Raw genomic sequence first — 26,837 nt, 5'->3', positions numbered from 1 at the left:
CACTACAACACTACCCAAAACCCTAAAACACTACCCCCAGCATGACCCTACACTACGCAAACACTACAACACTACCCAAAACCCTAAAACACTACCCCCAGCATGACCCTACACTACGCAAACACTACAACACTACCCTAAACCCTAAAATACTACTCCCCAGCATGACCCTACACTAAGCAAACACTACAACACTACCCAAAACCCTAAAACACTACCCCCAGCATGACCCTACACTACGCAAACACTACAACACTATCCTAAACCCTAAAACACTACGCCCAGCATGACCCTACACTACGCAAACACTACAACACTACCCTAAACCCTAAAACACTAGCCCCAGCATGACCCTACACTACGGAAACACTACAACCCTAAACCCTAAAACACTACCCCCAGCATGACCCTACACTACGCAAACACTACAACACTACCCTAAACCCTAAAACACTACCCCCAGCATGACCCTACACTACGCAAACACTACAACACAACCCTAAACCCTAAAACACTACCCCCAGCATGACCCTACACTAAACAACCACCACAACTCTACACTACACTAACACAACACTACACTACACAACACTACACTACACTACACAATCACTAACCCACGAAAAAATTAACACAAACCCACTTACCTCTCTCGTCATCGTGGTTTTCACAACGCAAATGCATTTACCATACATGCCTTTAAAACGTAATTCTTTGTAAAGGCATGCGCGATAAATGCACATGCGTTTTGAAAAAATGCGGGATAATGGTATGCGAGGTCAATGACGTTGCGGGATAATGGTATGCGGACTCAAAGTCTGCGGGATAAAAAATGCGGGAAAATGGCTGCAAACCATGATTAGCAGCAGACTTCCCTGGTGAGCACTAGCTTTACTACAGTGATCTAAGGAGCAACTAGAGTGCTAACATTCAGAATTTATGGCAAATGTGTGACACATCTGAATGCCTTCTTGATAGAACCAACGTAAACAAGCATTGAAAATGCAATAGATCTCGCCCTCGTTTAAGTTAAAGCCATTCTGTTTGTAAAGAGGTGGCTTTTTAGCTTTGCTTTTATTAGTGTTTTTAAAACTTTCATGTAAATAACATGCATATGTATGCATATATGTATATGTATGCATGCATTTATATTTATATAGATATGCAGATTATATATGTTTATATATGTATATTACCTACTGGCGATAGCCAGTGGGTAAATATAGTTAGGATTTTTTCTCTATGGGATTTCTGAAAATTCTATGTCTAATAACTTTGGCGTTTGTGGACGGAATTGGCTGAAATTTCCAGGAAAATGGCACATTGTGTTTCTGAGCAGCCCCTGAAACTTTGGGGGGGTTTTGTCAAGGGGGGGCCGAGAAAAAAGGGGGGTCCCAAAACGCGTTTTTCCCATTCATTTTTCCATAGGGCGGTTGGACTCACTTTTAGCTCGAACGGCTGAATAGATTTACATGAAACTTGGAAAAATTGTAGATATGGTTTGCCCGACGTGCCTTTGCTATGTCTCAATATATGTGCTCCAGTGGATTTTGAGAAATTAACGTTTAAAAAAATATATATATCTGTGACAGCGCTCCGGTTAGCGCCCCGGTTCGTGTACCTGACGCGTAACGGAACTTCGCGAAGCGAAGCTGATTGGCTCTCCGGTGTCTGTCAACATTCTAAACAGTCCGGAGCGGCCGCCATCTTGTCTCTCGGTACGATCGAGAGACAAGATGTGGTGAAAAACGAAGGGGGAAATGAAGGAAAGGGGGCAAGGTAGACCACTCCTGACCCCCTAGGATTGATGAGGGGGATATTAAAGTGTCCCGCGGGGCAAAAAATAAAAAAAATTGCGATTTTACGCCATAGAGGCGCGTCCCGGTACGCGAACCGGGCAGCTCACCGGGCAGCTAACCGGGCAGCTAACCGGCAGCGTAGCTGTCAACATTGTAAACAGTCCGGAGCGGCCGCCATCTTGTCTCTCGGTAGGTTCGAGAGACAAGATGTGGTGAAAAAAGAAGGGGGAAATGAAGGAAAGGGGGCAAGGTAAACCCCTCCTGACCCCCTAGGATTGATGAGGGGGATATTAAAGTCCCCCGCCTTTTTTCGCGGTAGAGGCGCTTCCCGGTACGCGAACCGGGCAGCTAACCGGCAGCGTAACGGGAGTCCGCCATCTTGTGTTTTTGGAGCGTCCGGTTCGCGTACCGGGTAGCGTCCCGGTAAGCCTAACAAGGGGAAAACCAAGAGAAACAGTAAAAAAAAAATTAAGGGAATAGATTTCCAGCAAACTTGGCAAAATTGTAGGGACTGTTTGTTTGATGTGCCTTTGCAAGGCCTCAAGATATGTGCACGTGTGGATTTTGTCTAATTAAGGTTAAAAAAAATATATATATCTGTAAGCGTGCTCCGGCACGCTTACGTTACGGGTTTTGTTTCCACTGCAGAGCCGATACGTCACGGTTATGCGACGCGTCATGAGGCGTCTCACGTGGCTACGTGATACGTCACGTAATAAAGAATATATTTTACAGCTATAGATATTAGCTTTTAAAAAACCAATGAAATTCACTGAAAAAACCATAGGTTATAGACCATATATAGCTAGGAATTTGCATTTACAAAACTTTGAAAATTCACTGAAAAAAACATAGGTTAGAGACCATATATAGTTAGCTGGACATTTTATTGACGTAAAACCAATGAAATTCCATATATAGTTAGTTGCACTAACTATATATCGCGCACCCGCAATCCACTGCTGATGATGTAACATATTACATCATTCATGACATGGTCAGTGACATCACTGATGACATCTCAAATGACATCACTGATGACATCACTGATGACATCTCAAATGACATCACTGATGACATCATGACACACCAATACCAGTTACTACATACGCACTCACTGATTCCTACGTCTACACACACATTCACTCATTCACCCATACAATCACTCATACATACAGTCACTCATTATTACAACACTATCATATGCACTCATACACCTATGCAGACACTCACACACTGCCACTCATCCATGAAGTTACTCACACACCTAGTCAGTCCTGTAAAGAATCAATCACACTTCCATTTCCTCATCTATACAGTTAAACACAGAACACCATACTTCAGTGACATCACTGATGACATCACTGATGACATCTCAAATGACATCACTGATGACATCTCAAATGACATCACTGATGACATCATGACACACCAATACCAGTTACTACATACGCACTCACTGATTCCTACGTCTACACACACATTCACTCATTCACCCATACAATCACTCATACATACAGTCACTCATTATTACAACACTATCATATGCACTCATACACCTAGTCAGTCCTGTGAAGAATCAATCACACTTCGATTTCCTCATCTATACAGTTAAACACAGAACACCATACTTTTCACACATATACTAACACATACTTACTCTCTTATACAATCACTGATACAAGTACACATTGATATGCACAGAGTCACACACCTCCCAGCCAGCCACACACACACTCAGTCTTCCATACATCCACTCATTCTTCAATATGTAAAACATATTTAAACTTTACAAAAACACACAGACACTAGATGATGTCATCAGTGATGTCATTTGAGATGTCATCAGTGATGTCATCAGTGATGTCATTTGAGATGTCATCAGTGATGTCATCAGTGATGTCACTGACCATGTCATGAATGATGTAATATGTGACATCATCAGCAGTGGATTGCGGGTGCGCGATATATAGTTAGTGCAACTAACTATATATGGAATTTCATTGGTTTTATGTCAATAAAATGTCCAGCTAACTATATATGGTCTCTAACCTATGGTTTTTTCAGTGAATTTTCAAGGTTTTGTAAATGCAAATTCCTAACTATATATGGTCTATAACCTATGGTTTTTTCTGTGAATATATATATACATATACATATACATACATTCATATATATATGTATGTATATATATATATATATATATTCACTGAAAAAACCATAGGTTATAGACCATATATAGTTAGGAATTAGCATTTACAAAACCTTGAAAATTCACTGAAAAAACCATAGGTTATAGACCATATATAGTTAGGAATTAGCATTTAAAAAACCTTATTTTACTCACACAAAACCATTGAAATTCCATATATAGTTAGTTGCACTAACTATATATCGCGCACCTGCAATCCACTGCTGATGATGTCACATATTACATCATTCATGACATGGTCAGTGACATCACTGATGACATCACTGATGACATCTCAAATGACATCACTGATGACATCACTGATGACAACATCCAGTGACTGTATGTTTCTGTAAAGTTAAAATATATCTTACATATTGAAGAATGAGTGGATGTATAAGTGTCTGGATGAAGGATTTAGTAGGTGCGTGACTGACTGTATGAGTGAGTGATTAAATGTGTCTCACTGAATGCATGGGTTAGTGACTAAACTGTCTTAATTTGTGCATCATTATGTCTGTTGTTCTGTAAACTGCTGCATGTGTTGATCATTAGCTATACGAGAGGCTATATGTGTTATTAATTGCTTGCCCAAGTATTTCTATGGGAGATTGAGTTTGTGTGGGGGTGGCTGAAAGGTGTGTGACTCTATGCATAGATGTGTGAACAGTTTATTCACTAGGTGTATGAGTTCAAGAGTGCATGTGGAAACAGCTACATGGGCAGTTGACTGTGTGCATGAGTGTATTGATGAGTAAATGGATATCTCAATGCTACATGTCATAGTAAGTACATATGTAAAACACAGTACATGTGAGAGTTGGCATATATAAATAACTGTGCATGAGAGCCACCGAATGAGTGAGTGGTTGTATCGATCATTGTGAACTTGTATCAGGGATTGTATAAGAGAGTAAATATGTGTTAGTATATGTTTCAATAAGTAAGGTGTGTTTAACTGTATAGTTGAAGAAATGGAGATGAGATTGTTTCTTTGCATGACTGACTGGGTGTGTGAGTAACTCCATGGATGAGTGGAAGTGTGTGAGTGTCTGTATACACTGAGTGTATCTAAGATTATATTAGAGTCTGAAGAGGTTTATCGTATTAGCACAAGAATGATGTCAAATGAGATGTCATTAGTGATGTCATCAGTGATGTCATTTGAGATGTCATCAGTGATGTCATCAGTGATGTCACTGACCATGTCATGAATGATGTAATATGTGACATCATCAGCAGTGGATTGCAGGTGCGCGATATATAGTTAGTGCAACTAACTATATATGGAATTTCAATGGTTTTGTGTGAGTAAAATAAGGTTTTTTAAATGCTAATTCCTAACTATATATGGTCTATAACCTATGGTTTTTTCAGTGAATTTTCAAGGTTTTGTAAATGCTAATTCCTAACTATATATGGTCTATAACCTATGGTTTTTTCAGTGAATTTCAATGTTTTTTTAATAGCAAATATCATAAGCTGTCGAATGTCAAGTACGTGGTAAGTGAAAACATTTTCGTGTTTATGCACACTGATCTGCTTTGAATGGTGCCCCCCCCCCCTCATTTCTATTAGGAGTACTCTCTCTTTGCAGATAGTGAAAGGTAGTTAACGCAGGTCTTTGCCCCCATTGTAATCCGTCGTGCCTGCTTCTCTCTCCATTTGATTCATTGTTATCCAAGTATTTACTGTTTTAGAATTAGTTCTCTTTGGTTCATTCTCTATTTACAAACAAACACAGAGTCGCAATACTCTGTTTAGTCTTTGCAGATAACGAAAAATCGTGTAAAAAAAAAGAAAAGGAATCGAGCAAAATCAGTAGGCCACTAATGGGATCTCTTTTTGACCTCGCTAAAATAGAAACATTAGGAACAACCCCTCATGACAAATACAAAACTAGTGAGATGAACTGAACTCCACACAATGATGGCTGCAAAACAGCTCGGCTCCGCCACCCACCCCGCCCAAAATAACGATAAAGAACGGCTGCCATGATTGGTTGCGGAATGACCACGACGGAGCTACGAAATGGTGCTGCTCTCATGCTAACCCCAGCTTCAGTCTGAAACATCCAGAAACACTGTAGACTACCAATTCGATCAGTTCCGGTAGCGCCCCAATGTAACCCGGTAGAGAAGAACTAGCCCTCCCCTCTTTGACTGATGGTTCTTGTTGCCTGTCCCTTCTGTTGTCATTTAACAGAACTATTTAGCCTGCTGAAAGGGGTTGTGTTCCGACCGCTGGTTGGTGGAGACATTTTGACTATATTCTGTACCTGCGTTGTCGCGTAATGCGTCATATGACGCGCCGCGTTAGCGCATCCGGAAGTCATCCGGGGCGCGCAGCGCGTAACGTAAGCATAACAAGTCATGTGACTTGTTAATAAAACTTTTCATTGGTTCATTTTACTTTTCTTATTGTAATGATGAAAGGCTTGGTCATATGACCTAAAAATTACGCTTTTCATTACTTCCGAACATTATTTTTTCTTAAATATATGTTATAATGTTCCAGGCTAATGTACTTTCCCGGAAATTTTACAACTGTCCTGCAAGTAAAATATATTCTTTTTTCGAGAAAAAGAGCGTTTCTTCGTCCCATGACGGAGCCGTTGAGCAAAAGAGGGTCGACCTGCTGTCTTAGTCGCCGATACGCCTGAATATGAGATTCTTATCGATCACTTTATGTTGCAGGAATAGAAAACACAACAGCCCTTGACCATTTATCTTTACTGCGTTCCTTCGTATTATACCTTTTACCCTTCATGTAATTGGTCTGCTTTATTTCACTTGCCTTTTAATGATTCTAAAACAGTGACTATTATTAAAAACTTTACCAATGTATATACTACTACCATGTTTTCTTTTAAAAACCTTTATTGTGAAAATTTCATTATACAAATACGAGCCTATAACCACGTGGGCCGGCCACGGAGCAAACTGTAATCGTATATGATGAATAGACATTTACACTGTAGAGGAACGTAACGGGCGGGCCATTAGGTTGCAAGAACTAAGGTGTCTAACAGTTACGGAATCGGTGGACGTACATTTTATAATTAAAATACGACAGGGCCAGTTACAATAAAATTATCTAGATATACATTTGCGGGCAAGTACCATGGGTGACGTTAATTCGAACTTTCAACAGTACAGTAATCAATAACACATCAGAACTTAATATCAATAGGGATGTCGAAATATTCAATCAATTCTCGTCCCCGCCCGCCATGTGCTTCAAAACTGCATACGTATCTCGTGATTTCAAGGTTCTGCAACCAGTACACAACAAGGAGTTACGAGTCCCATTTATTCTGGCGCCATTTTGGGCGAGGACGGGCAGGTCCAGGATATAGTCAAAATGTCTCTACCAACCATCGACTATGATGATGTTCATATGCTGTATTTATTAGAGTAACACTCATCTGTCCACATGAAATTAATTTGCCACAATCTAAACATGTCATTTTAATCTTTCCAAAGTTCTTCTAAATATTTGGGACCGTTTCCCTTGCCTCTGAAGCTCTCAGTGCCACTTCTTTGATGAATGTACTAGCAGGTCAGGGGTTCTCCTCCAAATCTCTCTTTTATGCAGCACTATAATTAATTGGTGCCACCTCTCCATATGACGATGCATGGTATAGTTACCACAACTATATTTTTTTTCGGTTCCTCTGGAGAGTTCATCGTGGCAGATGAAGCGTGTAACGTACCGGGCATTTACCTTTTTTTGCATGTACAGGAAAGGGAAAAAAAATCGAGCGTCCGAGTTCTAAGGTGTCCCAGGGCCATTTTGGTGGACCAGGCCCAAATCCAAAGAACAGCTATCTCACAGGCTAATGGGGCGACCCACGCCGAGTTTCAGCATTGTAGGATGACCACACAAGTACAGCAACTTGCTAGACATCACCTCGGTGCCATCCGGATCTCGGCGCCCCACTGCAGATGAAGTGCCTCTCAACTATGAAACCACCACGGTGACATCCGGATCTTGGCGCGTTGTGCTGCCTTCGGCCTATTCGCACATCGGTCCGCTACTGACGCCATCTCACAGGCTAATGGGGCGACCCACGCCGAGTTTCAGCATTGTAGGATGACCACACCAGTACAGCAACTTGCTAGACATCACCTCGGTGCCATCCGGATCTCGGCGCCCCACTGCAGATGAAGTGCCTCTCAACTATGAAACCACCATGGTGACATCCGGATCTTGGCGCGTTGTGCTGCCTTCGGCCTATTCGCACATCGGTCCGCTACTGACGCCATCTCACAGGCTAATGGGGCGACCCACGCCGAGTTTCAGCATTGTAGGATGACCACACCAGTACAGCAACTTGCTAGACATCACCTCGGTGCCATCCGGATCTCGGCGCCCCACTGCAGATGAAGTGCCTCTCAACTATGAAACCACCACGGTGACATCCGGATCTTGGCGCGTTGTGCTGCCTTCGGCCTATTCGCACATCGGTCCGCTACTGACGCCATCTCACAGGCTAATGGGGTGACCCACGCCGAGTTTCAGCATTGTAGGATGACCACACCAACTTGCTAGACATCACCTCAGTGCCATCCGAATCTTGGCATCTCAACGCCTAGTGGTATCTTCCATACAAAAAATATTGTTACGCTGCCTTTGGTCCCATTCGCACATCAGTCCGCAACTTAGACATCACCTCGGTGCCATCCGGATCTTGGCATCTCAGCGCCTTGTGGTGTCAGTCAGAAAATATTGTTGTGCTGCCTTCGGCCTATTCGCACATCGGTCCGCTACTGACGCCATCTCACAGGCCAACGGGGCGCCCCACGCCGACTTTCAGCATTGTAGGATGGCCACACCAGTGCGGCAACTTGCTACACACCACCTCGGTGCCATCCGGATCTTGGCATCTCAGCGCCTTGTGGTGTCTTCTACACCGGAAATATAGTAGAAAATATTGTTGCGCTGCCTTTGGCCCCATTCACACATCAGTCCGCTACTGACACCATCTCACAGGCCAACGGGGCGCCCCACGCCGACTTTCAACATTGTAGGATGGCCACAGAAGTGCGACAACTTACTAGACACCACCTCGGTGCCATCCGGATCTTGGCGCGTTGTGCTGCCTTCGGCCTATTCGCACATCGGTCCGCTACTGACGCAAACTCACAGGCCAACGGGGCGCCCCACGCCGACTTTCAGCATTGTAGGATGGCCACACCAGTGCGGCAACTTCCTACACACCACCTCGGTGCCATCCGGATCTTGGCGCGTAGTGAAGCTGCAGCAGCTGCAAATAAGCTTCAGACAGTGTTACAACCGCTGCTCAGAACTCTCAACTATGACACCACCTCGGTGCCATCCGGATCTTGGCGCGTTGTATTGCCTTCGGCCTATTCGCACATCGGTCCGCTACTGACGCCGCCTCACGTGCCAACGTATTTTCTCCGCATTTTATACCCTATGCCGCATAACAGGTCATGTGACTTGTTTATAAAACTTTTCATTGGTTCATTTTACTTTTGGTTTCCTAATGATGGAAGGCTTGATCATATGACCTAAAAACAACACTTTTCATTGGATGAAAACTTTTTTTTTCCCCCAAACGATGAAAGCCCCACCTTGTTTCTGGATGTTTCAGACTGAAGCTGGCGTCAGCATGAAAGCACCACCATCTCGTAGCTCAGTCGTGGTCATTCCGCGAGCAATCATGGCAGCCGCTCCCCACCAGAAGCCTGCAGGAGTCGGAGCCCCCAAAACTTTTGATGAATTCTCAAGGCGGAGGGGACGCTTTCGAGAATGGGGTCCAAGACCTAGCAGACAAGCGTCCGATTTCCAAGGTGTCCCAGGGCCATTTCAGTGGACCAGGCCCAAAAAGGAAACAGCCTGCCGCCATTTTGAGAGTCCTGTGACAGCCGCCTATCGCTGCACCGCAAGAGTGGGCGCAACTCAGCTGAATGGCGGATTTTGACACAGTGGACCAAAAGCGGACGGAATGGCAACTGAAACGGTAAAGGGGCGCCCCACTAAAACAGATGAGACTCCACCTGGAGAGGCCCGTTCACGCCGCCTCCCCCGGGGCGCTCCACGCCGTTATTCGGAGCAGCATTGTAGGATACCAAAACCAGTGCGGCAACTTACTGGACATCACCTTGGTGCCATCGTTCTGCTGCCTTGGAACTATTCGCACAACAGTTTGCTACTGATGACCCACCCCCCGCGACGCCCCACGCCGTTATTTGCTGGGTGGCAACTTACTAGACATCACTTTCGTGTCATCTAGATTTCGGCGCGTTCTGCTGCCTTGGAACTATTCGCACAACAGTTTGCTACTGATGACCCACCCCCCGCGACGCCCCACGCCGGAAATCTGGACGTTGTGCTGCGTTGGGACTATTCGCACAGCCGACCGCTACTTCGTTGTTTTTCTCTAAAAATGTTTATATGTTATTACTATTTTTGTTTTCTTGTATATATTTATAAATTATTAAAGTTTTATAATCTTACTACTTTGTCGGAGTGCTATATATTTTTAATGTGACACATAATTGTAAAAACTTTGATGTACAAAGAGTCATCCCTGGAATCTTCCGCTTCACGCTCGGTCCCCTCCCCAATCACAATACAGGATGGTTTTCAGATAATAGCAACGCTTCTGCTGTGACGGATCTCATCGAGTGTGGGCCTTGATCTACTATAACTCCTTTGAAGACGGGTGATTCTTTACAGCTGTGGCCATAAACTACATCTGCAGGGCTAGCTGATAGCCTAGGACCGGCCTGGACAATCGGACACAGAGGAAAAGGAGTGTCAGAGGGTGCGGTAGTGAATAGGGCGAAAGGGAGGTGTCGGGCGGGCACAGGGTGTGATTCTCAGGGAAGAACAGCGCAGATGGGGGGAGGTTTATTACCCATGCATAAAACAGAGAGCGGGGGTGACCACTGCCTGGGGGAGATGCTTGCGAGGGTGGGGAGCCATGCTAAGGATCGACAGCGTGCACAGAGTGGATCTGGTCAAGGCATCTAAAATGGCTGCCGTGCACGACAAAAGTGTGGCATTTGAAAAAAGACAAGATGGCGCACACAATGTTTTTCAACAATTCCTGATTTCCTTCGAATCGAACGTTAACAGACGTTGGGGCATATTACCAAAGTTAAGCGATATTTATCCCTAACGATGCATTGCAAAGATTTTTTTACCGTCAGAAATTATCGCAGATAAACCTTGCTATTATCAAGGTTTATCGCAAATACGATAAAAAACGAGCGCAATGCATTAATATCGCTGAAAACTCCGCGATATTCATGCATTACCGAGCTAATGCTCTTAGCCATGTTATCCACCTCCCATTGGATAACATGGCTAAGAACTGCTCAGGGCAGCTGTTACTTTTTGGAGATATTCGCGCTTATCTCGAATATTTCCAAAAGTTGATAATAGGAGATAGCGATGTTAGCGACTGTTTCCAGTCGCTAACATCTTGGCATGCCCACTTTGCATGTCATTAGTGATAAATATCACTCACATGCAAAGTGGGACCCAAGATGGTCGCTATCTCCTACTAGCCGTCGCTAACTGGTGTTAGCAACAGCTAGGTAATACACATATAATTTTATCTCCGCGAAGCGGAGCGCTGTTACAGATATATATCTTGTTTTTGAACGTTAATTTCTCAAAATGCACTGAAGCACATATATTGAGACATAGCAAAGGCACATCGGGCTACCAGTCCCTAATATTTTACCAAGTTTCGTGCAAATCCATTCAGCCGTTCGATTATTATTAATATTTTTTTTTTTTGCCCCGCGGGGCCCTTTTAAAACCTCCACATCAAACCTAGGGGGTCAGCGAGGATCTACTATGCCCCCTTATGGTCATCAGCCGTTCGATTATTATTATTATTATTTTTTTTTGCCCCGCGGGGCCCTTTTAAAACCTCCACATCAAACCTAGGGGGTCAGCGAGGATCTACTATGCCCCCTTATGGTCATTTGCCCCTTCGCTTTGGCCTCCTCTTGTCTCTCGATCCTACCGAGAGACAAGATGGCGGCCGCTACGTACTGTTTGGAATGTTTACAGACACCGGAGAGCCAATCAGCTTCGCTTCGCAAAGCTCCGTAACGCGAAAAGTACGCGAAGCGGTGCGCTGTTACAGATATATATCTTTTTTTGAACGTTAATTTCTCAAAATCCACTGAAGCACATATATTGAGACCTAGCAAAGGCACATCGGGCTACCAGTCCCTACAATTTTGCCAAGTTTCGTGCAAATCCATTCAGCCGTTCGATTATTATTATTATTATTTTTTTTTGCCCCGCGGGGCCCTTTTAAAACCTCCACATCAAACCTAGGGGGTCAGCGAGGATCTACTATGCCCCCTTATAGTTATTTCCCCCTTTGTTTTGACCTCCTCTTGTCTCTCGATCCTACCGAGAGACAAGATGGCGGCCGCTACGGACTGTTTGGAATGTTGACAGACGCCGGAGAACCAATCAGCTTCGCTTCACAAAGCTCCGTTGCGCGAAAAGTCCGCGAACCAGAGCGCTAACCGGTCCGCTGTTACAGATATATATCTTTTTTTAAACGTTAATTTCTCAAAATCCACTGGAGCACATATATTGAGACCTACAAAAGGCACATCGGGCTACCAGTCCCTACAATTTTGCCAAGTTTCGTGCAAATCCATTCAGCCGTTCGGGCTAAAAGTGAGGCCAACCGCCCTATGGAAAACTCAATGTTAAAAACACGTTTTGGGACCCCCTTTTTTTCTCGGCCCCCACTGGACGAACCCCCCCCAAATTTTCAAGGGCTGCTCAGAAACAAAATGTGCCATTTTCCTGAAAATTTCAGCCGATTCCGTCCACAAACGCCAAAGTTATTAGACATAGAATTTTCAAAAAACCCATAGAGAAAAAATCCTAACTATATATACCTACTGGCGACCGCCAGTAGGTAATATATATATATATATATATATATATATATTCACTGAAAAAACCATAGGTTATAGACCATATATAGTTAGGAATTAGCATTTACAAAACCTTGAAAATTCACTGAAAAAACCATAGGTTATACACCATATATAGTTAGGAATTAGCATTTAAAAAACCTTATTTTACTCACACAAAACCATTGAAATTCCATATATAGTTAGTTGTACTAACTATATATCGCGCACCCGCAATCCACTGCTGATCATGTCACATATTACATCATTCATGACATGGTCAGTGACATCACTGATGACATCACTGATGACATCTCAAATGACATCACTGATGACATCACTGATGACATCTCAAATGACATCACTGATGACAACATCCAGTGACTGTATTTTTCTGTAAAGTTAAAATATGTCTTACATATTTAAGAATGAGTGGATGTATAAGTGTCTGGATGAAGGATTTAGTAGGTGCATGACTGACTGTATGAATGAGTGATTAAATGTGTCTCACTGAGTGCATGGGTTAGTGACTAAACTGTCTTAATTTGTGCATCATTATGTCTGTTGTTCTGAAAACTGCTGCATGTGTTGTTCAGTAGCTATATGAGTAACTATATGGGTTATTGATTGGTTGCCCAAGTATTTGTATGGGAGACTGAGTGTGTGTGTGGGTGGCTGGGAGGTGTATGACTCTGTGCATAGATGTGTGAGCAGTTGATTCACTAGATGTATGGGTTCAAAAGTGCATGTGGAAACAGCTGTATGGGCGGTTGACTGTGTGCATCAGTGTATTGGTGAGTGAATGGATATCTCAGTGCTACATGTCAAAGTAAGTACATATGTAAAACACAGTACATGTGAGAGTTGACATATATAAATAACTGTGCAAAAGAGCCAGTGAATGTGTGAGTGGCTGTATGGATCATTGTGAACTTGTATCAGGGATTGTATAAGAGAGTAAATATGTGTTAGTATATGTTTGAATAAGTAAGGTGTGTATAACTGTATAGTTGAGGAAATGGAGGTGTGATTGATTCTTTGCATGACTGACTAGGTGTGTGAGTAACTCCATGGATGAGTGACAGTCTGTGAGTGTCTGTTTACACTGAGTGTATCTAAGGTTATATTAGAGTCTGAAGAGCTTCATCATATTATCACATGAATGATGTCATCAGTGATGTGATCAGTAATGTCAAATGAGATGTCATCAGTGATGTCATCAGTGATGTCATTTGAGATGTCATCAGTGATGTCATCAGTGATGTCACTGACCATGTCATGAATGATGTAATATGTGACATGACCAGCAGTGGATTGCGGGTGCGCGATATATAGTTAGTACAACTAACTATATATGGAATTTCAATGGTTTTGTGTGAGTAAAATAAGGTTTTTTAAATGCTAATTCCTAACTATATATGGTGTATAACCTATGGTTTTTTCAGTGAATTTTCAAGGTTTTGTAAATGCTAATTCCTAACTATATATGGTCTATAACCTATGGTTTTTTCAGTGAATTTCATTGGTTTTTTAAAAGCTAATATCTATAGCTGTAAAATGTATTCTTCTTTAAATCCAAAAATATATTTTATATGTTTATTAATAATTTTTTTTAAAATATTTTTTTTGTTTCGCTCCCGGTCCGCGAACCGGAAAGCTTTCCGTTAGCTTAAATTGATGCCGCGACCCGGTCCGCGAACCGGTAAACGTTCCGTTTGCGCAACTGGCGCTTTAGAAATCAACATCGTGATGCATCGCGAAAGCGCGACGTATCGCGTTGCCGCGTAATGCGTCTTATGACGTACCGCGTTAGCGCACCCAGAAGTGCCCCGGGGCGCGGACCGAGGCGCGAAACGCAGTTCCCCGGAAGCGATCCGCGGCGCGTCGCGAAAGCGCGACGTATCGCGTTGCCGCGTAATGCGTCTTATGACGTACCGCGTTAGCGCACCCGGAAGTGCCCCGGGGCGCGGACCGAGGCGCGAAGCGCAGCGACCCGGAAGCTATCCGGGGCGCGGACCGGAGCGCGTAACGTAAGCATAACAGGTCATGTGACTTGTTAATAACACTTTTCATTGGTTCATTTCACTTTTGGTTTCATAATCATGTAAGGCTAGGTCAGGTGACCTAAAAATAACACTTTTCATTGGTTGAGAACTATTGTTTTTCCCAAATTATGAAAACCCCTCCTTCTTTCCTCACTCTGACTTTCATCATTGTGAGAGGAAGACCTTTATTAATACTTGAGAAATGGCTTCAGTAGTTGCTTCAGCTACTGCACCCCCACCACCACCTCCACCTCCTCATGGGAAGAGAGGACCACCTCCCCAGGTCATGACCAACACAGAGGAGGAAGAAGAAGAAATAGAAGAAGAGGAGAGAGAAGAACCACAGTTCTTGGAAGAGATGCCCCGGGTTTCCCATAGGAAAGCCAGTTTCATCTGGCAGTTTTATTCAATCCCTCCAGGGCAAAAGAAAGTGAATGCGAGGTATGTCACCTGCCTCATCTGCAAAGATAAATTATCAAGAGGGACTGATAAAAAGTATAGTTACGGGAACTATACCATGCATAGGCACATGACCAGGAGGCATCCACTCAATTACAGCCGGGCGGAAATACGGGATATGGAACAAAATCCAACATCAACTCCTGTGGCCAGGTCAAGATCGTCAATATCATTGACACCAGCAGAGGCACGGGAAACTGTGCCAAACATCCAAGAGAATTTTGGCCACATGAAACATACTTGTATGCACTGTGGTGCGTTGATAGCATGTGGCAACATGAGTATCAATTCAATAAACCTAGCTTACAACAATCATAATTGCCCTAACCGCCCCCAGTAATTTTTTTTTTGCTCCTGTTGAGCCCTTTTCAATGCCTGTTTTTTGTTGTTTCCCCCCCCCCAAAAAACCCCAAAAAAATATAAAATCGTTCAAAAAATACAAAAAAACCAAAAAAAATTCAAAAAATAAAAAAAAAATATAAAACAACAAAAACTTTAAAAAAAAAGTTCTTTTCAGAACTACCTCCCCTTTCAAAAAAAATTGCTAGAATGTTTAGCACTCTGGCAAGCTCTATTTCTTTTGGTTCGCTTCCCGGTAAGCTTCCCGGTACGCGGACCGGGAGCTAACCCAAAAATAAAAAAAAATAAAAAAAGAGTAAGTATAAGGAAAGTAAACAGAGAGTGATGTTAAAAGAAAGACAGCTATAGGGAGTAAAGAAGAGATACTGTTTAATAGATCTATTTACCGAAGAAAAGACGGAAGAGGGTATAATTGTGAAAAACAAAATAGATAAGGAAGTGAAAGAAAAAAAAGAGAGTAGAACAATAACAAAGAAGAGTTTCTTGGAGAATGGGAGTGAATGTTCAAAATAAGATTAAAACATGGGGAATAACAGAGAGAAAAAATAGAAAACAGAAAACAAAAAATAACAGAAAAAGATTAATTGAAACAGCAAAGAAATGTAAGTAACATAGAGCCATATCATCAACATAGGCAATAAAAGTTTTGCAGCTTTTATCGTCAGAAATGTGTCGCTAAAGCCGCTTTTGCGGCAGAAAACTGCCGCTAAAACCACTTTTGCACCAGTTTTCTGCCAATAAAAACAGCAATAATTTTATTGGCTGTGTTCATAATATGCCCCTTAGTGTGCTTCAACTACACAGAGAAAGCATTATGAACAAGTAGTGATAGAGTGATCAGTCAAAGACACTAAGAGTAATAGAGACGGAGTGAGTGAACAAGAGTGAGGAACTATGAGAAGAGAGGGACTGAGAAAAAGAGTGGAAGGAGTTGAGTAAGTAGGTAATAGAGAAAGGAATGAGGGAAGTAGCAAAGGCAGGAAACTGAGGGTTAAAGAAATGAAGCAGTGGAACTAATAGAAGTTAAATGTGATAGAAATGTAACGAAAAGAGTACAAAACATTTACCTTATAATTGTCGTTAAATTACTCACTTTTTGTTTTTATACTTTCAATCTGTGAAAGAGAGAACAAACATTGGAAAAATATTAAAACATGTATTTAAAAATTACAAAAGACAAGGGAAAAGATTGAAGGACAAACAGTTTTTCAACAACGTTGACACTTACAGAAGCTTCTGCTTCTCCAGGCCCCCTACACAGTCCTAAAGATATACATTTTAAACTAACAGTATCTTGTTGCAGATGAAGTGAGGCCTATCTTAAAACATGGTGCATCTTTTGCATTGCTGTTGTCTCAGAAAAGTGTCGCAAGACACTAAAATTTTAAATGATTGCTTCAGGATGCCAATAAGATGTGTCCTATCCAGAGGTTTGTTTGAGGTGAGGCCTACTCAGGGTTGCAGATGAAATTTAGAGTTGTTGAAGAGTACAGAGAAGATAATACATTTGCAGGCCTACCAATGAAGTGAGTCATGTCCACTGCACTCTTGAACAAAGGCCAAACCTCCTCTGTTTCCCTGGACAGACCTAAACTTGATCTGCACAATGTGATTCGTAATGATAGGAAACACAGGTGATGTAATTGAAATACGTGCAATTTCTTTTGCTCATTTCACAATCACATCACTTGTGTTTCCTTTGCTTAGGTATCTCATTGTGCAGATGTAGTCCAGCATATGAAAGAGTACGCAGAAGTGCAGCACTGCATGCAACAACTTTGACACTTACAGAAGCCTCACCTTCTCCATGCCTCCTACACAGTTCTACATATACATCATAAATGCAAACAGTACAGAATTAATTATACATGTTAAATGGTTTATTTTTGCTGTTCTCAGAATGTATCAAAATTCACTAAAAACAGTGATTTGAAGGTATTCATCATATAACAGCGGGGAAAAAAAACACAATCAAAATGATTGTGTTTAAAAAACCCATACAACATAACAAATCAGAATTCAGAACTCCTTAAAGTTAACTTACTTTCCATGACGTCAAAGGATGTCCTATGAACAGCTTACACTCTGTTGTGCTGTTATTACTTTCAGCCCGCCACTTTCTGAAAGAAAACCTCCATCGTTTTTAAAAACATGTTACATGCAATAAATGACTTCTTGCTCTCTACCACAAGTTTCCACAAGGCCAAATCTTGTCAGAGCCATTTATAACTCTTGGATTTCTTGTAAGCCAATCCCGTCATTTGGCATTTCTGCAACTTTCAGAATTAAAATGTTGAAGATCATTTTCACAATCCTTGAATAGTAATATCTTCCCCTTCTTGCTCAGTCATGTTCTACATTTCCTATGACACTGATACTGCTTACTATGAAGCAGACTTACACTACCTCTATGACTACTACAATTATTTAATTCTCTACATCACTTTTAATCACAAAGCAATGTAAAACAGTAGACAGCATTGCAGACTTACATTCCCTCTACTCTATGTTTTGATTGGCTGCCTCAATTAGCTTATAAAAAGAAATAGTTTTTCTGAACTCATTCAAAGTGCACTTATTTCTCCATGACGTCCAGTCTTATGGTTAGAAGTTATGTCTCTGAACTACACTTATCCTCAAGGCCAAATCGTGTAGGAGCCATTAGAACTTCTTGAAATTCCACAGAGCACATCCCGAGATTCTTTCCCTAAAATTTTGGTTTTAAAAACACCAGGTAAGAGTTTTTAAGGTCATACGGCAATTTTTTTTTGAAAATTAAAACAGAATCATTGCAGAATGACCAGCAATTTCTAGACTTTAAATAAGCTGTGTAATGTCCTGATGTTATTGAAGGACCGTCATGATATATAATTGCTGCAGTTACAAAAGTCCTTCCTGATATTGACAACTGCGAAGCCACAAAATTTTTAATTAAAGTTGTCAATTTTGTTCCATCAGGCCTACATCGTTGGAACATTAAAATGACATACTGGCCATATGTTCATATAAATAATGTGGACATCATTTCAGATTTACATTGGCTACACTCCATGTTGTGATCAGCTGCTTTTACTAGCTTATTAAAGGAGACTGATTTACTGTCTGGCAAAATTAAATATATAAATCTTTCTGAGTCTACACTAGTAGTACTTGATACCATACAGTTCTCGCAGTCATGCTGCCATTGATAAGAAAGCCCAAACAGCTGATCTACATCTACACCTTCAGCATGCAATACATCAAGGATATACATTAAAAACTCCTGACAATCTTGCTGAATATTTTGAGAGAATTGTGTTTGGCCTGAACATCTGTCTAACAGATTTCGAATTTCAGACACACTTTCTATGTTTGTTCTATCAGTGCTACATTTTTCTAAGACAGAATTTAACAAACTGCAAAATCTTTGATCAGAATTGACCACAATCTCTTCTTTTACATTTTCTAGAGAAAACAAAACATTAACCACTACATTAGCATAGCAGTTGACACCAGAACTGTTTTCAAATTGAAAACCAACAACATCTTCAACAGAATCCTTTTTGTTTCTGCTTATAATTTCAGGTTCATCGACTTTTCGTCTTTTTGCTACAACCTCCCTAGTATTGGTCACATTTCTTCGTTTCCGGCCTACCACACGTTTCTCAAACAAAGGATATTGAGGCAAATGTGGCGCATACTCTCTTCTTAACCTATTGTATTCCTTAACACAATCTAGATCCGCACAAATGTTTGTGACATCACACTCAATCAAGTACAATCCCGATAAAGTTCTAACTCGTGACAATGCCACATATGCCATACCCTCCTTGAACACAGAACTGCCAATATTCACCAATGCACTGTCTACACTTAAACCTTGCGATTTATGGATTGTCACCGCATATGCCAAGCAAACAGGAAACTGCTTACGGCGAACATATAAGTCTTTTACAAGCAAAAATCTAGCAGAACAACGACCAATTAGCTGTACTTCCTCAATGCCATCAAATTTAATTTTTAAAAATTCAATTCCATCTCTATTTCTGTATTTTACAAAATCAACAACATTACCCATTGATCCATTTACCAGACCTCTTTCAACATGTAAATTCCTTCTTAAAATTATACGGCAGTTCAAGCACACATTCAGAGTCTTTTCAAAACCTGCAGTTTTAGATATACTCTTCTCTAATGAATCCAATTTTGTTTTCAGATTCTCAGACAAAATAATTGTTGATCCCATATGCTCTACTCTGTCAATAGCTTCCAGTTTCACAATCTCTTGCTTTTCTAAATGCAACATTTTGTTGTTGAATTTGGCACATTCTGCAAGAGTTGGCATCAAATATATTCCAGATTTCTTCTCAGTAATTTTCTGAAAAATATTCTCAGGCACAACATCTTGTTCTGGATATAAATTTGACAGTAATCGTGCATGTAAAGCTTCTTTCCCATGCTCGGTCACTTTTCCAATTCTAACATCTTGTAGAATAGTCTTGTAAACTTCATCCTTCGCCTGACGCATATTTTCATGCAGTTCAGCATAATTGAAGTTTAACCATATATTGACGTTGCCAATGCTGCCTAGGCACTTCCTGGTATCTTCATGCGTGAGCATTTTGAACACAGGTTGCCCTTTCACTGGTGTCAGCTGCAGAAGATCTCCGAAAACAATGATGTGTTTGCCACCAAATAACACATCATACTCTGTTTTGAGAACTTCTTGCATTCTCAAATGCACAAAGGCAAGCATGACATTGGAAACCATGCTTACTTCGTCAATGATAAGAAGTTTCATTTTCCTCAAGATTCTTGAAACTTCAAAACAAGCATCTCCAGATAGCTTGTGATATTGTAATTTGTTGTCATGCTCCACTGGCAGCATCAGTAAACGATGTAAAGTAATCCCTTTAATGTTATGTGCTGCCAGTCCAGTTGGAGCGGTGACAACACAAGACAGCGATGACTCTGTCCTTTCCTGCAAATAGCATGAAATTGCTTTAATGAGGAAACTTTTTCCAGTTCCCGCTTCTCCACTCACGTACAGTCGGACAGGCTTCAACGACGTACATGAGCACTCTTTCTTGTCATGACTTAATCCATGATCAATTTGCATGGTAACTTCGTCATATATTTTCCTCTGCTCAACGTTGAGTTGTCTTTCCAACTCTTCTAAGTTAACCGCATCCTCCTGAGCATGTGCCATGGCTCTTTCCACTTCATTCATAGCAGTGGCAGCTTCATTTTCGATAACAGGTCCTCCTAGTGGATCCTGACTCAATGAAGCAGAACTCTGACTGTCCTGAGAACTGTCTCTGGCAATCTCGGCTGCAATCATTGCTTCCTGCTCAATTTCCGCATTCGACATTTGTACATATTTGGGAAAAGCAGGACATTCTATGGTCTCCTTGGCGGCATTGAAAGAGTCTTCGTAACAGAGAAAATCTCCAAGCAGTTCCTCTTCTGCACGCCAAGGCTTGAAAAGTTGCAAAAGTGCTAAATAGAAAAACTCCTTTTTTTCAGGAGATTTGCCACTCAATTTTCGATGGTTTACCAAGTGGCATTTTCTTTGCTTGACCAGACATCCCTCACTTCCTATTACAGCATACACTCCTTTCTCAGTATCTTCTTTGATGTTCCTCTTGAATATGTAATTTTGAAGAACCTCATACAGACAAACATTCTCGAGGTGAATGCTTCGATTTGGATAATATGTATCCAACATGTTGGTCTTCAAAATGTCGGTACTGTTTGGCTCCTTTTCCGCCAAATACTCAATTTCCCGCACAGGTTTGAGAACTCGATTACGCGTTGCAGCAAGACCAAGACTCGCCCAAATGATACTCCTGGACTTGGCATAGAGACTTGCTGAAGACAACCGGTCAGAACATTCGTACGCTCCGATTTCTCGATGCGACAACATCTTCAGACTGAAACTGTACAACTTCTTGCTGAGGCTCTTTTCATGGGAAATGTCCTCCCACATATCCTTCAATTCTGTCTTCTCTTTTTTGGTGATGTAAGACGTCACATACCGAGCCACAGCCATACAGTTATCAGCCACAAACTGTATATCCATGTTAGCATTCCACATGGACAAAATCACCGGGTTGTAGTCGTTGATGTACTTGGACTCTTCGTTCCTCTTCAAATTGTATGTGTTTTTAGGTGATTTCTTCATCACATTATGTCGCAGCGAAGACATCAAACTGTTTACTCTTCCTTTAGAAATCACCGGTCGTGGAAAGCCGAAACGACATTTGGTGTAGAACTTGTCCTTGTTTCGGAATTTACGACGACAGTACTTTCCACATCGATGGCTTTGGAAACGCAGAACTTTTTCTCTTAGGCTTTTCTTCTCCTTTGCGTTTGGAACAGCACACGTAGAATACTGTTGTATAAAACTCATCACTGAGTCTTCTGGATCCGTTCCAAATTTAGGTGCATCCTTGATCCACAGCAACATATGTATATGAGGAGCACCTCTTGCTTGGTACTCCTTTCTCCAGAAGAAATCCAACACCTCTCCAAGAGGTGGATTCTTCTTATTCATGATGAAAGACATCATAGCTTCAAATCTATGATTGAAGTACCTACATACATTGACTGGATCCAAAGAGCACAGTTCTCCGGGTGTCTTGAATTCGATGTTTTCTACGTTAGCATTTGCCTCTCGTAGAAATTCAAGTAAGCCTTCCCAGCCATACTCGGCACAGCTCAGAGTGAGGAACCATGTGGGAGTACCTAAGTTCCTCAGCATACATTTTAAATCACCATGACGACGGTACCAGTACTCATTAGTACCACGCTGACACGCCATGAGATTAATCAGGTGAGAATCCAAAATACTGTCTTGGACATTGACTTTATCCATAAAGTCACTTGCCGAGATGTTTTGCATGTGTATACCACTTTTCAAGATGTGGTTCACTGCATATGACAGTCCAGACAGATCGCTTTCAAACAGGAGATGAAACAAATAAGGAATGCATTGTCGAAACCTAGCATCTCCTGCATACAATCGCAAAGTCCGGTATTCAGAAGCAGGAATTTGATGAGGTCGCTCATCATATCTTCCTCCCTGACCTGTTGGAAAAAGCTGTGGGAAACACCGAGCTTCCAAACTTTCCTCCCAAACACTAATGGGACTCCCTTTGGCTTGTTTCATTTGAAACAACTCAATAGCATTCCCCATGACTTCCTTGGAATGCAAAGGATGAACACTATAATGTTCATATATTTCTTCACTAGTAGAAGTTTCTACTTTCTCAATTTGACCAGCACACAAATCGCTATCCTCTTCCTCACTTACTTCTTCTTCTGCAACATATACATTCTTATAGTATTTATTATTTTTTTTCAAATACAATGTTGCCTTTTTAACTTTCCTAACATCTACTAAATCTTGCCATATTTTCTTATTCTTTGTCGGAACCCCATTAACTAAGATAACCAGAGGTTCCTCGTCCACTTTTTCTACTCCAATTGTGTTAATGTTTTTCTTCAAATCTAGAGGCAAATAACCAACTCTTCCCTTTAATCCTCTCTGTAAATCTGATGGAGGCAATTTCCCTGTCTTTGGCTCCATTCTTACAATAGCCTGAAAGGGATGGATACTTTGAATCAAAATAGATTCATAAGTATTTAAATCCTTCAATTCAGAAGGAATCTCAACCAATTCCAGATTATTATGAACTGCTCTAGCAGGCATCTGGTTTTGATTTAATTTGCAACAACAATAAGTACACACACGTTGATCCAATCCCAAATCAAAACAATTTTCTACCATCAAGTATGTTGCGAAATCCTTCCATTCACTATTATTTTCCCTTTCACTTTTTGCATATAAATCCACTAACTTAGTCTGATTCTTATAATAAGTGCGTCGACAACACACACAAGTGAAATTTGGCCTCTCACTTGATTTGACCTGAAACGTGGCAATTTCCCTCTGGAAATTATCTGTACTGGAAACCTGTACACTATCTTCCACATCACCCGCTTCTTCTTGGTCAATTTCAACATTCTCCTCTTTATTTCCAAAGTAACAAAACTCAATTTCTTCACATATATTCTTCACATCTATTTCAGAACCATGCAAAAGAGCAGCACATAATTTTTTAAGCATAATTGCTGGACTCTTAGCATAATACAACATTCTAACAAATTTCCTCACTTTATTATGATGCACTGCTAGCATCCTGAAATGATGAAAAACACTCTGGCATACTCTCCTGGAAAGACAAGCCAGTGAATGACCATGCAAACCTGTCACTTCTCTCACTCTGCAAGGATCTAATTCTTGCAACAACCTTATTTTCTGCTTCAAACTTTTCTTATTAAATGACCGTACAAAATCACAAAGCAAATTGATGGAATCCTGTCGCACACTGCAAATACTACTACACTTCCAGGTGTACACAGGACCCTTAGCACGTCTTCCTAAAACCTCATTACCTAACACCTCTTCTGCCTCTGTTGTCACAAGTTTTTCTTTTTCAACTGGACAACCATCTTTCACTTCATAAGCACGACCACTGGTGTCAACTGCATGCACCAAATCATTATCCTGGAAATAACTCTCCTCATTAAAAAATGCCTCACAGCTTGAACTATGCATCCATTCTCCAGAAAAAACTTCACAAAACTTACTACGATTAACTATTCTCTTCCATCTACTATTTCTTTTGAAATCATAAATTGCCTTGTTTAGCTTCCTAATTCTATTGATTATCAAAATAAATAACTTACGTTTAATTTCAAATGCCTAATCAATAACTTTCTCAACTTTTTTTTTCTCTTATAAAAAACCACTTTCTGTTGACCTTTCTTAATATTTTTTAACAAATTGCCAATTATCCTGTTGCGGAACATTCGTTTACGAATGTCCCTAAACTGTTGTTTCCTTCTACTATCATGCACAGAGTTATCTCTTGCTCTAGCAGTAACATTTTTGATTGGCCTTTCCTTTCGATTTGAATTGCTTTTCTTTTTCTGGACTGAAACATTTTCTGTAGTAATATTTTTTTTACTACAAATATTTCTTATGAATGTTTTTGTACTCTTACCCGGTGCTTTCTTGTTGACTTGACAAATCTTTTTGTTAGAGGACTGCTGCTTTTTTTCAATCACCTGCTGTCTTTGACGTTTTGCAGCCTTTCTCAGTCTTTCTTTCGTTGGAATGGTGAAATGTTGAAATGATCTGCAGTTGAATCTGTGGTAAAATATATTTAAAAATGTTATTAACCACAATTACCCAACAGTACATCAATAACAGTAATCAAAAACTTAAAACACTACTTTACATTTTTACATATAAGATTTTTTAGTGCATGGCAATTTTAGAATACAGAAGTAGCAGAAAAGAAATGGAATTTATATTCATGTTACCTGTGCTATCTTATATGTGAATCTGATCTAATTTTATGAGTATATTTTAATATTTTATTGAAGACACTACACATAACCTGTTTTTGAAGGTGTCTTTATTTTTAAATTAAACGGTTTACATTTTTACTTTTTATTTATTATAAATTTTAAAAATAAATGTTTATAGTTCCATAGGATCAAGCAGGTCAGCTTCCCAACCTATGTCATATAATTCGGACAAATCTGCATCCTCATCACGTTCTTCTTCATCCTCAGGATTTAAATCATCCAAGGGATCAACATCCACTGATGTTTCAATTACAAGTTCAATGATGAGGTCAAAATCAACTGATTGTTGATTGTCGCTCATGTTGATGTTGTCTTTATCTTTAAAGAAAGATAACAACAATGAGATGTTGCAGAGTAAGAGACAAATCTCAGAGATTATAATAGTAAAATTGTTTAACAAGAGTAACATTTTGCAGCTATTATTTAGCCATGTCCAGCGATGCTGAGCAGGTGAAGCCTATGTCTAATTTTTTAGTGAACAGGACTCATCTCTTCTTAACCTTGACTTAAAATGTCCTTAAGACACATGAAAGTGTTTTTTGAAAGCCTTTGCGATTTTTTGGGGTCACTTTTAACATGGTTATGTGACTCAAACAGTCAAAATCTAAATTTACCATGCACAAGTGTGACCATATTTACAAGGAATGTGCCCCACGGAGAAAGGTCTTTTAATGTAATATGGGAAAAATGACATCAGAGACACTGAAATGCCTTATAAAGAAGCATACACCATTATATCCTTGTCATAAATTTACAAACCATTCCTTTTCCCCAAAAACGATTTTCAAATCATAATTTGAAAACACTGCACATGAGGAAATGACTTAAAATGTCCTTAAGACACATGAAAGTGTTTTTTGATTGCCTTTCCAGCATGGTTGGGTCACTTTTAACATGGCTATGTAACACAAACATTCAAAATCTAAATTTGCCATGCACAGGTGGGAGCATATTTACAAGCAATTTGCGCCACAGAGAAAGGTCTTACATTAAAATGGGAAAAATAACATCAGAGACAGTCAATTGCCTTATAAAGAAGCATACACCATTATGTCCTTGTCAGAAATATTATAACCATTCATTTTCCTCAAAAACGATTTTCAAGTCATAATTTGAAAAGACGCCACAACTCCTATGCAGAAAAACACCCTGTCAGTACTAATACTTCACATTTTCTCCAATTACATTTTCTCAAAGAAACAAAATCTATTTGTAAAACACTTGAGACAAAGCAACATTTGAAAAACACAACTTTCTTCATAATTTTCTCCTTAAAGCACACTATTCTCTATCTAAATTAAAGAAATATTTTCTCACCTTAGCAAATACTTTGAGTTTCAAAACAGTCTCAGAAACACACCAATTTGTCTTCAGCAGAGCAAAAGGTATGCACTCCAGAGTCTGCAGCTATCAAAAGCACCGAAATGCTGTAATTCTTCACACATATCTCTCATGTCACCCAATCAAAACTCTTCCCTCACTTTTTTTCAAATGAAAACCCTTCCCCCCTCTGCCATTTCATGCCTTTTCTGCATGGCAACCACCTCTTGGAAGACTTCTGGTGTTTGCAAGTTCACACAACAATGTTGCAATTGAACTCTGAACTCTCAGTGCACCTCATATCCAGTGCATT

This window comes from Lissotriton helveticus, chromosome 4_1 (assembly GCF_964261635.1).
Source record: "Lissotriton helveticus chromosome 4_1, aLisHel1.1, whole genome shotgun sequence".
NCBI lineage: Eukaryota > Metazoa > Chordata > Amphibia > Caudata > Salamandridae > Lissotriton > Lissotriton helveticus.
The sequence above is the reverse complement of the archived record's forward strand: the minus strand, read 5'-3'. Positions refer to the sequence as shown.